The 15,242-nt window shown below is 38.1% G+C and overlaps 1 pseudogene; it reads right to left on the bottom strand.

Moving 5' to 3' along the window:
• Window positions 1–3,141: 3,141 nt before the first annotated feature.
• On the bottom strand, window positions 3,142–4,094 carry LOC130852412 (olfactory receptor-like protein OLF3; annotated as a pseudogene).
• Between the last annotated feature and the right edge of the window lie 11,148 nt (window positions 4,095–15,242).

Consider the following 15,242-nt stretch of genomic DNA (forward strand, 5'->3'; position numbering starts at 1 on the left):
AGATTTTTATCACATAAACTATGAACAGAAACATTAAAGAAGACCTAAATAAATGGAAAGAAATACCACATTCATAAATTGTAGGATTCAATATTACTAAACTGACAATTCTCCCGAATTTGACTAATATATTCGATATAATCCTAATCAAATTCCCATCAGGCTTTTTTGAAACCTTTGACAAGCTGATTCTAAAATGTACGTGGAAAACAAGGAATCTAGAATTGCAAACTAAATAATTTTGAAGATACAGAACAAATTTGGAGTAACACTCTCTGACTGTAGTCAATACAGTCTAAAATAGTGCTTCATCAGTAGAGACATGCATCAATGGAACAGACAAGAGAGGCTTCTCTTTCTAGCCAAGATACAGAAAATAGGGAGTGAATTTACCCTCCCATCAGAAACAAAATATATTGTTTTGATCATGACAAAACATATTAAACTACAATTGTCATGGTATTGGACATCAAGGCAATGAAGGACAATGATCCATGAGATATGGGAAAAAAATACCATGTTAACACTAATCAAAAGAAAGCGGGAGTTTCTACATTAATATCACTCAAAGTAGATTCCAGAGCAAAGAACACTACCAGGGATAAAGAAAATCATTTCATAAAAGAATCAATTCATCAAGAATCCAGAACAATTGTAAATACTGAGGCACTTAATAACAGTCTCAAAACACATGAAGCAAAAACTCATAGAAATGCAAGGAGAAATAGGCAAATTCACAACTACAGTAGAGATTTCAATTGATAAAGCAAGTAGAAAGAAGAGAATAGTAAGGAGATGGTAAGGAAATAGAAAACTTGAACAGCACTATCAACCATGAACTAACTGACATTTATGGAATACTCCAATCAACAATTACAAGCAACACATTTTTCCAAGTATGTATGGAATATTTACAAAGATTGAACATACGCTTGGTGATAAAGTAAGTTTCCATAAATCAAAACAATTCAGGAATACGTTAATACCTCATAACCCTCATAACAAAGGGCTCGCCCAAGGAAGGGCCACACTACCCAGACTAAGCCAATCTGGACCCATCCCTGAGATTTTTCTGTTGGAGCTAGCAGACAAGTCAGGATTTGTCTCTCACATCATGTTGCATATCTGGGGCCTCCAAGGGCCACTTTCTCCACCTCATGGAGGAAATGCATGAATGACAGACTAGAACAAGGCTCACAGAGAGAAAGCCAAGCCAAAAGGGAAGGAAAAAAGAAAAAAGAATATTTTATGATGTGAAAAGTATATAAAATTCGAATTTCAGTGTCCATATATTTAGATTTATTGGTACCAGGCACACTCATTCATTTTTTTTTTAATATATTATCTGTGGCTATTTTAGTGCTGCCATGGCAGAGCCCACAAAGCTTAAAATATTTTCTATCTGGCCTAACACAGAAATAGTTTCCCAACCCCTGCCCTAGAAAACTGTAAATTTCCTGAGGTAGTGGCTATATCTAAACACAACTTTGGTACCCCACAATGACTACAGCAATGTCTTCAACAAAGTTAGTGCCCACAAAATGATCATCTATAACTTTATTTTAGGGGAGGATGAGAATAAAGGTAAAGTTGGTCAAATTAGAGGAAAAATGTGACCTTTGTGATCTTGTAATTGAAGATACTGAGATGGAATTCAGGGATACTTTAGGCAGAGAGTGGTGTCCACAGGTAAAAGGGGCACATTTGGCTATGTCCATGTGGACTATTAACCTTCACCATTCTTAAATCTCACTCCTGCACCTCTGCCTCCTTCCTCTGCACTCTCAGCCATGGGTACCTCACCTTGTTTCACAGAGAAAATGGGTGCCAGTGGAAACCCTTCAACTTCTGATCACCAACTCGCAAATGCAAATCAACCAAAAGCCAATCAATTGACTTAATATGAGATTAAAAAAGGAGAGTTCCCCTTTTAGACTCCTTGAAGAAAGTGAGAAGACCCACTATTATCATATTCTTGGTCTCCTTCCCTTACCTATCCCATGTTTAATCATTTCTTCCCCCTCTTTTACCTTATTCAGGTTTATCCTCAGAGACAAGGTGCACTCACAGATGATGCCAGCTCACAAGATTTACAAAGGTTAAGTAGGGTTTTGGTGTGGGGGTTGGGGGGGAAGTACAAGAAGGCCTTTAATGTGGAGACTTAAGAATAACATCTGCATGGCAGGCTGACCTATCCTGATAACAGAAAATCCACTGTATTATCTTTCATTGACTTATCCAAGGGAACTGCTTTTCTTATATTAACTATGTCTTGAGATTTTATTCACGCATCTTCTTGTTTATTTGTTATTTTTTCCAAAGGTTCAGAGAAAAGAAACGTTTACTGAATTTTCAGAAATCACAATTTTACTGTTTGAATGGTACCTAGTATATATGCAATAGTTTTCTTATCAAACTATTCATATGCTATTTAGCAGTAACTGAATCTCATGTTTTTCTTAAATAATAATGTCATTGTGTAGAAACAACCCTTGATTATATCCTTATCATAATAAAATAAGAACTTCAGTTGACGTTTCTCCTCTCATTTATTTCCATTACTCAGAGTCTGTATATCCACATGAAGTAGGTCATGCACAAAAACATTTTAACCAGCACTGATAACAACGCCCTCCTTAGGATAGTGACACACACAATTAATGAACGTGACTATATGTGCCATGCAATATTTTAAGTGAGTGCTCAAATATGAAAATGCATTTTGTTCCCAATGGAAATATCTACAATAAACTCTTTAAAATGTGGATGAATAAAATCAGTGTTCCAAGGTAAGATCCAAGAATGGGCCCATGATTGCAACAATTTTTTCATGTTGTTATCAAAACAATAAATGATATTTTCCTCAAATACTCTGAGGCCATATGAATTGATATGAATGGATGAGAGTGGGACGTTCAATTACAGCAGTGCTTAATTTCTCTGAACATGCTGCTGTGACATAAACACATCCCCACCTCCCACAACCCAACCCATTCACTTAGCTTCCTCCCCAACATCACAAGCACATGATTCATCATCACCTTCCTGGTTGCCAGGGCAATGCAGTTTATGCTTCATATCAGAGTTAGGTGGGAGAACACACAGGCAAACCTCTTTTCTCTAAGTGATGCTCATGATTCATCAAGTTGCCAGTTTTGATGTTAATCCAGATAATTGCTCTAATAGTTTCTGCCAGGCCCCCTTCACCTCCTTATTCCTTAGACTGTAAATCACGGGGTTCAGCATGGGTGTCAAAATGGCATAGAAGAGGGAGATCACCTTCTCCCAAAGGTCAGAAGGGCTGGGGTGTGGCTGGATGTAAGTGAAAATGGCCATGCCATAGCACAGAACAACCACTGTGAGGTGAGAGGCACAGGTGTGGAAGGCTTTCTTTCTCCCGTCTGTGGACTGGATCTTTAGGATGCTGGAAATGATCTTGATATAGGACAAGAGAACCAAGCAGAAAGGTGTCATCAGCAGAACAATGCTAGAAACCATGATTGCGATTTTATGGAGGAGGTGTCCACACAGGCCAGCCTGACAATAGCTAGGATTTCACAGGATATGTGATCAACATACTTGTTTGTACACATGGGCAACTGAAAGGTGATGGCAGTATGTATGAGAGAGTTGACAGAGCCACTGACCCAAGATGTGATGGCCAGCCTAGTACAGAGCCCTCCATGCATGATGACCAAGTATCTCAGGGGGTCACACACAGCCACATAGCGGTCATAGGCCATCACTGCCAGTAGAACAAACTCAGTCCCACCCAGGCCCAGGGAGAAAAATAACTGGGCTGCACAGCTCACATATGGGATTCCTTTATGTTCTGCAAGAAAATGCACCAGCATCTGAGGAATGATGCTTGTGGCATAAGAGACATCAACAAGGGAGAGGTTGGTGAGAAAGAAATACATGGGAGTGTGGAGTCGGCTGTCCAGTTGGATCAGAAGAACAATGAGGACATTCCCCAGCACTGTCACCATGTACATAACCAAGAACAGGAAAAAAAGAGAGACCTGAGTGTCCCAGTCACTGGACAAGCCAAGGAGAAAGAATTCTCTCACCAAGGTCTGATTAACTGTTCCCATTAAAAAATGTGAGGATTATTAATCTGCAGAGACTCAGAAATAACAGAAACTGTTGAATCAAAGAACCATAAAAATAAAGTTTTATCAATACATACTGTATGAAACTGGCTAGCCTTAGTCAGATGTTTCAGATCAATCATGGGCCAAGATGACAGGCTTAATCCTGATATATACTGTATCCATTCTGCATCAGAGAACAGGCCAGTGCCTTCATAAGGATTTAATATGGTCCCTGGGAGACCCAGTTAAAGCCTGAAGATAAAGCAGTACAATTTTAGAAGTTCCACATCTTAACCAACTTACCTCAGATTCTAGGACATGGAAAGGATGGTAGGTGACAATGATATGTAAAATGATATACAATGAAGAAAAATTTGGTTGGAAAGGTTAAAAAAAACCCTACCTTAAATATATCAGCTAGACCCATCATGATGAAATGGATAAATCTATTATTAAAAGAAATACTGCGAATAGGGAGGAACTTACAGAAAGATCTGGAATCAGAGGATCTAGGTTTGTAAACTGATTTTATTTAGCAGCTATGTGATCTTGGTTTAGTGACAAACTTTTATTTATGAAATAGATATTATGCAACTCACAATACACGAGCTCAAATGTAGGAAACTTATGGAGAAAGTACTTGTGAACTGTTACTGGTAGTAGTACTATAGTAGTATGACTAGTAGTAGCAGTAACATGACCTCTGTCTTGGGGTAAATAAGGCAGCAAATGTGATTTTCCTCAGATCTCCTCTACAAATTCAGACATAAATAAAATGTTTTAAAAAATAATATTGTAGGCAACATTTAATGAATCTTAGGATTTAGGGATTAATGGGATACTGTGAGGACTTTTCTTCCTTTTGGTGTTTTTGATAGACTCTGGTCTCTTCAGCCTTTAGAGGAATGAGATGGATAAGAGAATTGTAATTGTATTTTGTTTTATTTTCCTCTTCAACTTACTATTATTAATAATCTACCCTGTGTATTTTGACTCAACAGAAAGCAAGAAAAGGTATGAGTGTTTAGACTTTCTCAATATAGGAAAGAAAGGAAAGCATATGGTTAAGGACCCTTCCTCATTGTTCAAGGCAGAGGAAAAGGTATAGATTCTTGTAGATATACACTGGAATAGTTTCTGTTTTGTTTTCTTTTGTTCAGCAGTGCTTTTTCAGTAGACCTAATATGTTTTTATATCAATTTTGAACACATCACAGAAATAGTTTAAATGTTTTAATATATCTGAAGCACTGCCTCATTCTTGCTATTCCTCCATACCTGCCTATTCACTAATTTCCTCTTCTTTCAGTGTACAAAACAAGAGAAAACAGGAGATAAAGGCAGCAAGAGAGATTGAGAGCAGAAGCAGAGCTGTTTGCCTCATACCTGAATCCACACTGGTGTCAGGCTGGGGTCTGTGATCAGAAAGGTGAAGACTGTTTATGCTTCCACTCTTAAAGGACAAAACAAAGCAAGCAGTTTGATAAATGCTCTTTTCATTCATGATTTAGACACATACATTTTTATAAATATCTTTCCTAATGTCCTTCTCAAAGCTTGATCTCCCCTTTCAACAATTCCTTCTTTTCTGCTGTATCACAATACTTTCATTACAACCCCTCACTTTGCTTTTCTCAATCATGACCCATCTGAGAAAATATCTACTTGACTGGAAAGTGGTGTTGAACAATAACCATAGTTAAATGTCAGTTCTATTTAGATCTTTCTCCTGTATAAGTTTGTTTGTGTTCTCTTTTCCGTATTTGCCACAACACTGGCTACTTTACATTTTTGCCAGGTACCTAATGCTCCTTTAATAATCAAAATCAGAGAAAGGATGTCAACAAGGTGGCAGAAGAGGAGGCTCCTAACTTTCCCTCTTCCCTGGGATACATTAAATAAACACCTACACACAGATCAACTCCCTCTAAGAGAAATTCAGAAACTAGTTGAGAGACTCCTATACACTGAATGATTGAGAAAACATCCACATCAAAACAGGCAGAAGAAGCTGAGACATGTGCATGCCATGAACCCCACCACCGGCACAATGCCCTAAAATTGGGAGGAAACCCACAACTCTCAGCATTCCCTGAGGATTGAAGGGACTGCATCACCAATCCAATGATGGTGCCACCTGAGGGACTGACTCCCAAATCACCTACCTCTGAGATCCAGGGGGCTCAGCACTCAACAGTACCATAGGTCCACAAAACACAAACAGGCAGTTTTAAAGGGATACAGAAGCACTTCCCATGGCTATTCCTTTGAGCTCAGTGCAGAGAGAGGAGGCAAAAACATACGGCTCCAAGTTGCTCCCTGGAAATAACTGACTGCCTATTTTCCCATTTGCTGCCTTAGCTCAAGCTTCTAATTACCCTGCATCTGTGAGCCTACATGGCAGGGAATTAGCAGTCTTCCAGGAGACTGAACAAGTGAGTGAGCACTTTCTGTGCCTTCTCTCCCCACAGTACTTCCAAACACATTTTATAAGGCTAGCATTATCGTGATACCAAAACCAAATAATGATACCAAAAGATAAGAAAACTACAGACCAATAACTTTAATGAACATAGATGCAAAAATTCTCAATAAAATACAAACCGAAATCAAAAATACTTCAAAAGGATTATATACAACGACCAAGTGGGATTTATCTATGGGATGCAAGGATGATGCAACATACCTAAATCAATCAATGTGATATACTACATTGGCAGAATGAAAAATGCAGAAAAAGTGCTTCACAAAGTTTAATAATCATTTGATTAAAACTCTCAACAAAATAGGTATAAAAGGAAATAGGCTGAGCACAATAGAGGCCATTTATGAAAAGCCCACAGCTAATGTCATAAACAACAGGGAAAAAACAACGTTTTTTCTCTAAGATCCAGAACAAGGCAAGGATGCCCATTCTTACCACTTTGATTCAATATAAGACTGGAAATATTAGCAAGAGCAACCGGACAAGAAAAAGAAATAAAAGGTATCCTAACCAGAAAGAAGTAAAATTATCTCTGTTTGCAAATGATATGATCCTATGCAGAAAACCCTACAGACTCCACCAAAACACTGTTAGAAATAAAATGAATTAAATAAGCTGCAGGATGAAAATCAACGTACAAAAGTCACTGGCATTTTTTTACACCAACACCACTCTATTCAAAAAGGAAATCAGGGGCTTCCTAGGTGGCGCAGTGGTTAAGAATCCGCCTGCCAATGCAGGGTACACGGGTTCGATCCCTGCTCCAGGAAAATCCCACATGCCGTGGAGCAACTAAGCCCGTGTGTCACAACTATTGAGCCTGTGCTTTAGAGCCCGTGAGCCACAACTACTGAGCCCACGTGCTGCAACTACTGAAGCCCACGCGCCTAGAGCCCATGCTCCGCAACAAGAGAAGCCACGGCAATGAGGAGCCCGAGCACCACAACGAAGAGTAGCCCTTGCTCACCTCAACTAAAGAAAGCCCACGCACAGCAAAAAAAAGACCCAACACAACCAATAAAATAAATAAATTAATAAAAAGAAAAGAGTTCAGTATTTAAAAAAAAAATACAGCTTGCCATGCCACACGGTATTGTTCAGCAATAAAAAGGAATAAACTAAAAAAAAAAAAAAAAAAAAGGAAATCAAAGAAAAAAAATCCCATTTACAATACTATCAAAAGGAATACTTAGATTAGAACACTCCCTAACACCACACACAAAAATCAGCTCAAAATGGATTGAAGATCTAAATGTAAGGCCAGTCACTAAAGAACTCCTAGAGGAAAACATAGGAAGAACAACACTCTTTGACATAAATCACAGAGAGATCTTTTTTGACCCACCTCCCAGAGTAATGGAAATAAAAACAAAAATAAACAAGTGGAAGCTAATGAAACTTAAAAGCTTTTGTGCAGCAAAGGAAACTATAAACAAGACAAAAAGACAACCCTCAGAATGGGAAAAAATATTTGCAAATGAACCAACAGACAAAGGGTTAATCTCCAAACTATATAAACAGTTCATCCAGCTCAATATCAAAAAACAAACAACCCAATCAAAAAATGGGCAGAAGACCTAGATAGACATTTCTCCAAAGAAGACATACAGATGGCCAAGAGGCACATGAAAAGCTGCTCAACATCACTAATTATTAGAGAAATGCAAATCAAAACTACAATGAGGTATCACCTCACACTGGTTAGAATGGGCATCATCAGAAAATCTACAAACAATAAATGCTGGAGAGGGTGTGGAGAAAAGGCAACCCTCTTGCACTGTTGGTGGGAATGTAAATTGATACAGCCACTATGGAGAACCGTATGGTGGTTCCTTGAAAAACAAAAAGAGAATTACCATACAACCCAGCAATCCCACTACTGGGCATATACCCAGAAAAAACCATAGTTCAAAAAGACACATGCACCTTAACGTTCACTGAAACACTATTTACAATAGCCAGGTCATAGAAGCAAACTAAATGTCCATCAACAGAGGAATGGACAAAGAAGATGTGGTACATATATGCAATGCAATATTACTCAGTCATAAAAAGGAATGAAACTGGGACATTTGTAGAGACTTGGATGGACCTAGAGGCTGTCATACAGAGTGAAGTCAGAAAGAGAAAAGCAGATATTGTATATTAATGCATATATGCGGAATATAGAAAAATGGTACAGATCAACCAGCTTGCAAGGCAGAAATATAAACACAGATGTAGAGAACAAACATATGGACACCAAGGGGAGAAAGCGGGGGGGGGGGGTGTGGGGGAGGTTAGAGTGGGATGAATTGGGAGATTGGGATTGCCATATATACATTACTAATAAGGAACAAAATATCAAATTATGCACGTTAAATACACGTAGTTTATTGTACGCCAAAAAAAATTTTTTAAAGAATACTTAGGAACAAATTTAACCAAGAAGATAAAAGATCTGTGCACTGAAAATTACAAATATTGAAGAAAAGTTAAAGAAGACATACATAAATTGAAAGATATCTCATGTTCATGTTTTGGAAGAATTGATATTGTTAAAATGTTACTACTACCCAAAGCAATATGAAGATCCAGTGCAATCCCTACCAAATTTACAAACCATATACCTAATAAAGGGTTGATATCCAAACTACATAAAGAACTCCTACAAATAAACAGTAAAAGCAACAAACAGCCTGATTTTTAAAATGACAGAAGTCCTGAGTAGACATTTTCCCAAAAAAGACTTACTTATGAGGATGAATAACTCTAGAGATCTAATATACAAATAGCTAACAGGAATATGAAAAGATATTTCAACATCGCCAATCACCATGGAAATAAAAATCAAAACCACAGCTATAACCTCACACCTGTTAGGATAGCTATTATCAAAAAATAATAATAATAATAATAATAATAATAATAATAGAGTTGGTGGAATTAGGCTTCCTGACTTCAAACTATACTACAAGGCCATGGTGATCAAGACAGTATGGTACTGGCACAAAAATAGAAAGGAAGATCAATGGAACAGAATAGAGAACCCAGAGGTAAACCCAAAGACATATGGGCAGCTTATCTTTGACAAAGGAGGCAAGAATATACAATGGAAAAAAGACAGCCTCTTCAATAAGTAGTGCTGGGAAAATTGGACAGCTACATGTAAAAGAATGAAATTAGAACACTTCCTAACACCATACACAAAAATGAACTCAAAATGGATTAAAGACCTACATGTAAGGCCAGACACTATGAAACTCCTGGAGGAAAACATAGGCAGAACACTCTATGACATCCATCAAAGCAAGATCCTTGTTGACCCACCTCCTAGAATAATGAAAATAAAGTCAAGAATAAACAAATGGGACCTAATGAAACTTAAAAGCTTTTGCACAGTGAAAGAAACAATAAACAAGACAAGAAGACAACCCTCAGAATGGAAGAAAATACTGGCCAATGAAGCAACAGACAAAGGATTAACCTCCAAAATATACAACCAGCTCATGCAGCTTAATACCAAAAAAGCAAATAACCCAATCCACAAATGGGCAGAAGACCTAAATAGACACTTCTCCAAAGAAGACATACAGATGGCCAACAAACACATGAAAAGATGCTCAGCATCACAATCATTAGAGAAATGCAAGTCAAAGCCACAATGAGGTATCACCTCACACCAGTCAGAATGGCCATCATCACAAAATCTAGAAACAATAAATGTTGGAGAGGGTGTGGAGAAAAGGGAATTCTCCTGCACTGTTGGTGTGAATGTAAGTTAGTACAGCCATTATGGAAAACAGTTTGGAGGTTCCTTACAAAACGAAAAATAGAACTACCATATGATCCAGTCATCCCACTACTGGGCATATACACAGAGAAAACCATAATCCAAAAAGAAACACGTACCATAATGTTCATTGCAGCACTATTTACAATAGCCAGGACATGGAAGCAACCTAAATGCCCATCAACAGATGAATGGATAAAGAAGATGTGGCACATATATACAATGGAATATTACTCAGCCATAAAAAGGAATGAAATGGAGCTATATGTAATGAGGTGGATAGACCTAGAGAGTGTCATACAGAGCAAAGTAAGCCAGAAAGAGAAAAACAAATCCTGTATGCTAACTCACATTTGGAATCTAAAAACATGGTACTGATGAACCCAGTGACAGGGCAAGAATAAGGATGCAGATGCAGAGAATGGACTAGTGGACATGGGGTTGGGGGCGGGGGGGGGGAGCAAAGGGGAAGCAGGGACGAAGTGAGAGAGTAGCATAGACCTAGATACACTACCAAATGTAAAATAGATAGCTAGTAGGAAGTTGCTGTATAACAAAGGGAGATCAACTTGATGATGGGTAATGCCTTAGAGGGCCAGGACAGGGAGGCTGGGAGGGAGTCGCAGGAGAGAGGGGATATGGGGATATATGTATAAATACAGCTGATTCACTTTGATGTACCTCAAAAGCTGGTACAAGAGTGTAAAGCAATTACATTCCAATAAAATCTTAAAAAGAAAAAAAGAAAGAGAAAGACAAATATCATATGATATCACTTATAAAAAAAAAAAAAGAAAGGAAAGTAGATTCCAGGGGAGAGGGAGTGAATGATAGAAAAGATGGCAATGGTATTAAGTGAAACCAGGGGTTGGCAAACAACGACCCACAGGTCAAGTGCAGCTAGCCACCACGAGCTAAAAGTTATTTTCACATTTTTAAATGGTTGAAAAAAAATCTAAGAATAACATTTCATAACTCATGAAAATTATGTGAAATTCCAATTGTAGGGTCCATAAAGTTTTTTTGGATGGTATAAAATAATAACAAGTGTTAGCAATGACGTGGAGAAAAGGGAACTCTTTTATACTGTTGGTGGGTGTGTAAATTGGTATGGCCAATATGGAAAACAGTATGGAGAGTCTTCAAAAATTAAAAATAGAACTACCAAAAGATTCAGCAATTCCAGTTTTGTATATACCCAAAGGAAATGAAATCAGTACCTCAAAGAGATATCTGCATTCCCACAATCACTGCAGCATTATGCATAATAGCCAAGAGGGGAAGACAGATTTAGTATCTGTGGAAGTTTGAATAGATTAAAAAATTTTGGTATACATACATACAATGGAATATTTTTCAGCCTTAAAAAGATAATGCCATTTACAACGACATAGATGAACCTGCAAAACATTATGCTAAGTAAAATAAGCAACCATAGAAAGAGAAAAACTTCATGATCTCACTTACATGTGAAATTTCAATGTCAAAGACATAGAAACAGAAAGTAAAAAGGTGGTTACTGGGAGCCAGTGGGTGGAGGAAATGGAGTAATGTTCGTCAAATATACAAAGCTGCAGTAATTTAGGATGAGTAAGTCTAGAGACCTAATGTAGAGCATGATGACTACAGTTATTAATACTATATTAAATACTTGGAATTTGCTAAGAAATTTGATGTTACGTACCCATCACAAACAATATGAGAGGATGATTGCCGAGACCAGCTCGGCGACTCGAGGCGAGTGACGGGTGCCGCAAGCTTGAAGAAGACACAGACACAGACTGAAGAGAAAAGTGGGACCGGGGGGCTCAAGACCTCTCGGATCAAGAGCCCCGCTGACTCATCCCAGGTTGCTTTTATTGAGTTCGTGGGCTAACATTCTCAGGTTACACTCATAAACAATCAAAGGCCTCACATGACTGAGGCAATTATCTTTGTTTACTTCCTGGGTCCGAGTTGAGCAGGTGTGGATTTGAGCTGGGGGTGGAGAGCAAAACAGCCCTGGGGGCAGGAGACCTCTCTCAGATATTAGGGGTCTGTGCCCCACCCGTGTTGGCCCCTCTGCGACTGTGCCTGTCTTAGGTTGTTCCTCCCTTGAGGAATCTTACCCGTCTCTGGCTAACCAGTCATCCTCCAGGGCCAAACACGGTGATATAAGGACGCACCACCCCTGTTGGCCCCTCTGTGGCTGTGCCTGTCTTAGGTTGTTCCTCCTCTGAGGAATCTTACCCGTCTTTGGCTAACCAGCCATCCTTCAGGACCAAACAGGGTGATATTAGTCTCCACGCCCCGCACCCTCAGCTCCTCCACTGCTCAAGCAGGACATTCTGAATCCCATCTCTCGGCCCACATACTTTAACATTTTCAAGGTTTCAGAAAGGTTCCTGAATGTCTTCCCACAGATGATATGTTAATTACCTTGACCATGGTAATCACTTCACTATGTATATGTGTATAAAACCATCGTGTTGCATACCTTAATACAAATTTTATTTTAAAAATAAAATTAATTAAACAATAAATCTTACTTTATATCCTCTGGGTAATATGTTCATACTCAACAAACCTTAAGCCACACCTCTCTCTGTTTTGAAATTTCTTTGTCCACTCAAAAATAAACAAGCTCTGCTGCCTGCTCAGAACATCATATCGAGTAGTGACATACCTCTGTATGAACACATCCCCTTAAATATGAGCATCATGCAGGAAGGACTTGCTCATGCTTGTGTCTTATGAATCAGGGTAGATGTAGGATAATTACTGTGGCCATAACTAATAGAACATAATATGTGATATTACCTGATAGGTGTCATTGAAATAATCCGTGAAAAATTATCTCTGAAAAGCACTGCCACTAATGCCTATGCATAGCGCTGTCCTTATCTGTGAAACGGTTAAAGATAAAATAACACTAAATAGGAGTTTTAAAAGATGAAGTAGTTAATCTTGCTGTGAATTAGTGTATCAGCTTAAACTAGTCCTTAAAAATAGGTCACATAAGAGTAGAAAACTGGGGGTTTCAAGGTAATAACACTGAAATTTTAGGGAAAGTTAGGTATGAACTGCAAAGCACAACTTTTTTAATTTAAAACTTTACCTTTGTTGGACTCTAGTTGAAAATACCTCCATATTCCTCTCCTACTGCCCAGTCATTATTAGCTACTGCAATTATCAGGACTGATTGTCATTATCTCTGTGAAAAAAGAAATAAAAACAAAAAAATAGGTGTTCAGATTTTTCAAAAAACCCTTTTTGCATGGCACAAAACACCTAACTTAAAAGTTAAATTTTAGTCAATTATTATAATCTTTTTTTAAATAAAGCAAATTTGTTCATTAATTCTATGAAAACTGTTTTACTTTCTGCTATAAAAATTAATGTTAGAACATGTTATTTTTCTACCTATTATAGCTAGATAAATTCAACCACAACCGTTTTTCTTATTGTTTCAGTCTTCCACTACCTGATCACATCTTCAGGTGAAAATACATGTCATTTGAACAAGATGAAGAGCAGAAAATTCAGGTGACAGCGCAAACGTGCTGGACCAGGACTAGCCGTTATCTGTGGGTTTGGGGGGATGTAGGTAAAATTTGGCTTTAGCACATTCCTGACCCCCTTTTTCTGAATCTGCTTTCCTAACCCTTCACCTAAGAGCCAAATAGTTCCATGTCACCTCTCTTAACTCTCTACCCCAAGGCCTGACTTCCAGGACAAATGGCCTGTACTCTAAAGCTGCCCTTTCCTCTCTGCATCTTAAAAAATATATCAGCAAATTCAAGATCTTAAGTCAAATTAAATATACTTTTAACCATAAATTCTTATGTGATTATTTTTGGTAATATTTGTTGTAAATATCTGGTGCTTTGAAATCATGGAATCAGGCATTTCTCAACTAGTCAACTGTAATTTTGTTAAACTCTAACCAGATAATCTCCCACATGGGAGCTGCTTCCATACAGAGTTCCCTACAGCTCTGCAGTTTGCTGGAGAGGAAAAGGTACGGCCCTAAGTAACAATATGGCTTTTAACCATGGCCTTTAACCACATCTTCTCCATATTTCTGCTCTAATAGTATTGATAAGGCCTTGAAGAAATATGAGCAACTGCTCTTTTAAGTTGAGTAACCTGGCCCCTCCCACAGGCAAATAAACGAGTATGACAGAACTTTTCATATGTTGGTACACACAGATGGGATCGTTATTTGTGCTTCTCTGGAGATATCTTCAGATGCTGCTGTTCACACTGAACAATTTTTTCAGTACATTTAGTTTCTTTTGCTGCTGTATGGAACAACACTCCAAAATACTTGATTTTCCTTGGCAAAGAAGGAAGTATCCAGGGCTTGACATGGTACATTTTCCTTTTCAAGATTTATTGCCACATTTTATTATCCTACACTGGTCAGTATATTACACATTTAAAACTATCTGACAACACTCCGCTCTGCTGGCTGACAGCTTCATAAATTATCTTGTCCCTTTCTCCCTCATTAGGAAGAAATATGTATTGATTTTAAAAACACTTAGCAGGTACATATACTATAGAAGAATTCCTCAGTATCTCATCTTCCAGAATTGTACTTCAGAATAATAATCCCTTCCACTATTCATGCCAATTCAACGAGTGTGTAGATGGATAAATCTCAAAAATCCAATCTCCAACAGTGTGAGGCTTACAGGTGAGCCCATGACCTATACGATCTCCACATTATCCATTCACTGTATAGATGATACTGTCAGCTAAGGGATAAAAAGCCAGAAGCTTTTTTCTCCCCCTGAAAGTTTGTGCATCATCTTTTGTAACACTCCACCGAGGCTTAATCATATTGACCTTCTTATTGGAGTCCCTTCCAATCTTAGCACATACAAACAGAAGTCCTGAATATAGAA

Source organism: Hippopotamus amphibius, chromosome 4, assembly GCF_030028045.1.
Source record: "Hippopotamus amphibius kiboko isolate mHipAmp2 chromosome 4, mHipAmp2.hap2, whole genome shotgun sequence".
Lineage (NCBI taxonomy): Eukaryota > Metazoa > Chordata > Mammalia > Artiodactyla > Hippopotamidae > Hippopotamus > Hippopotamus amphibius.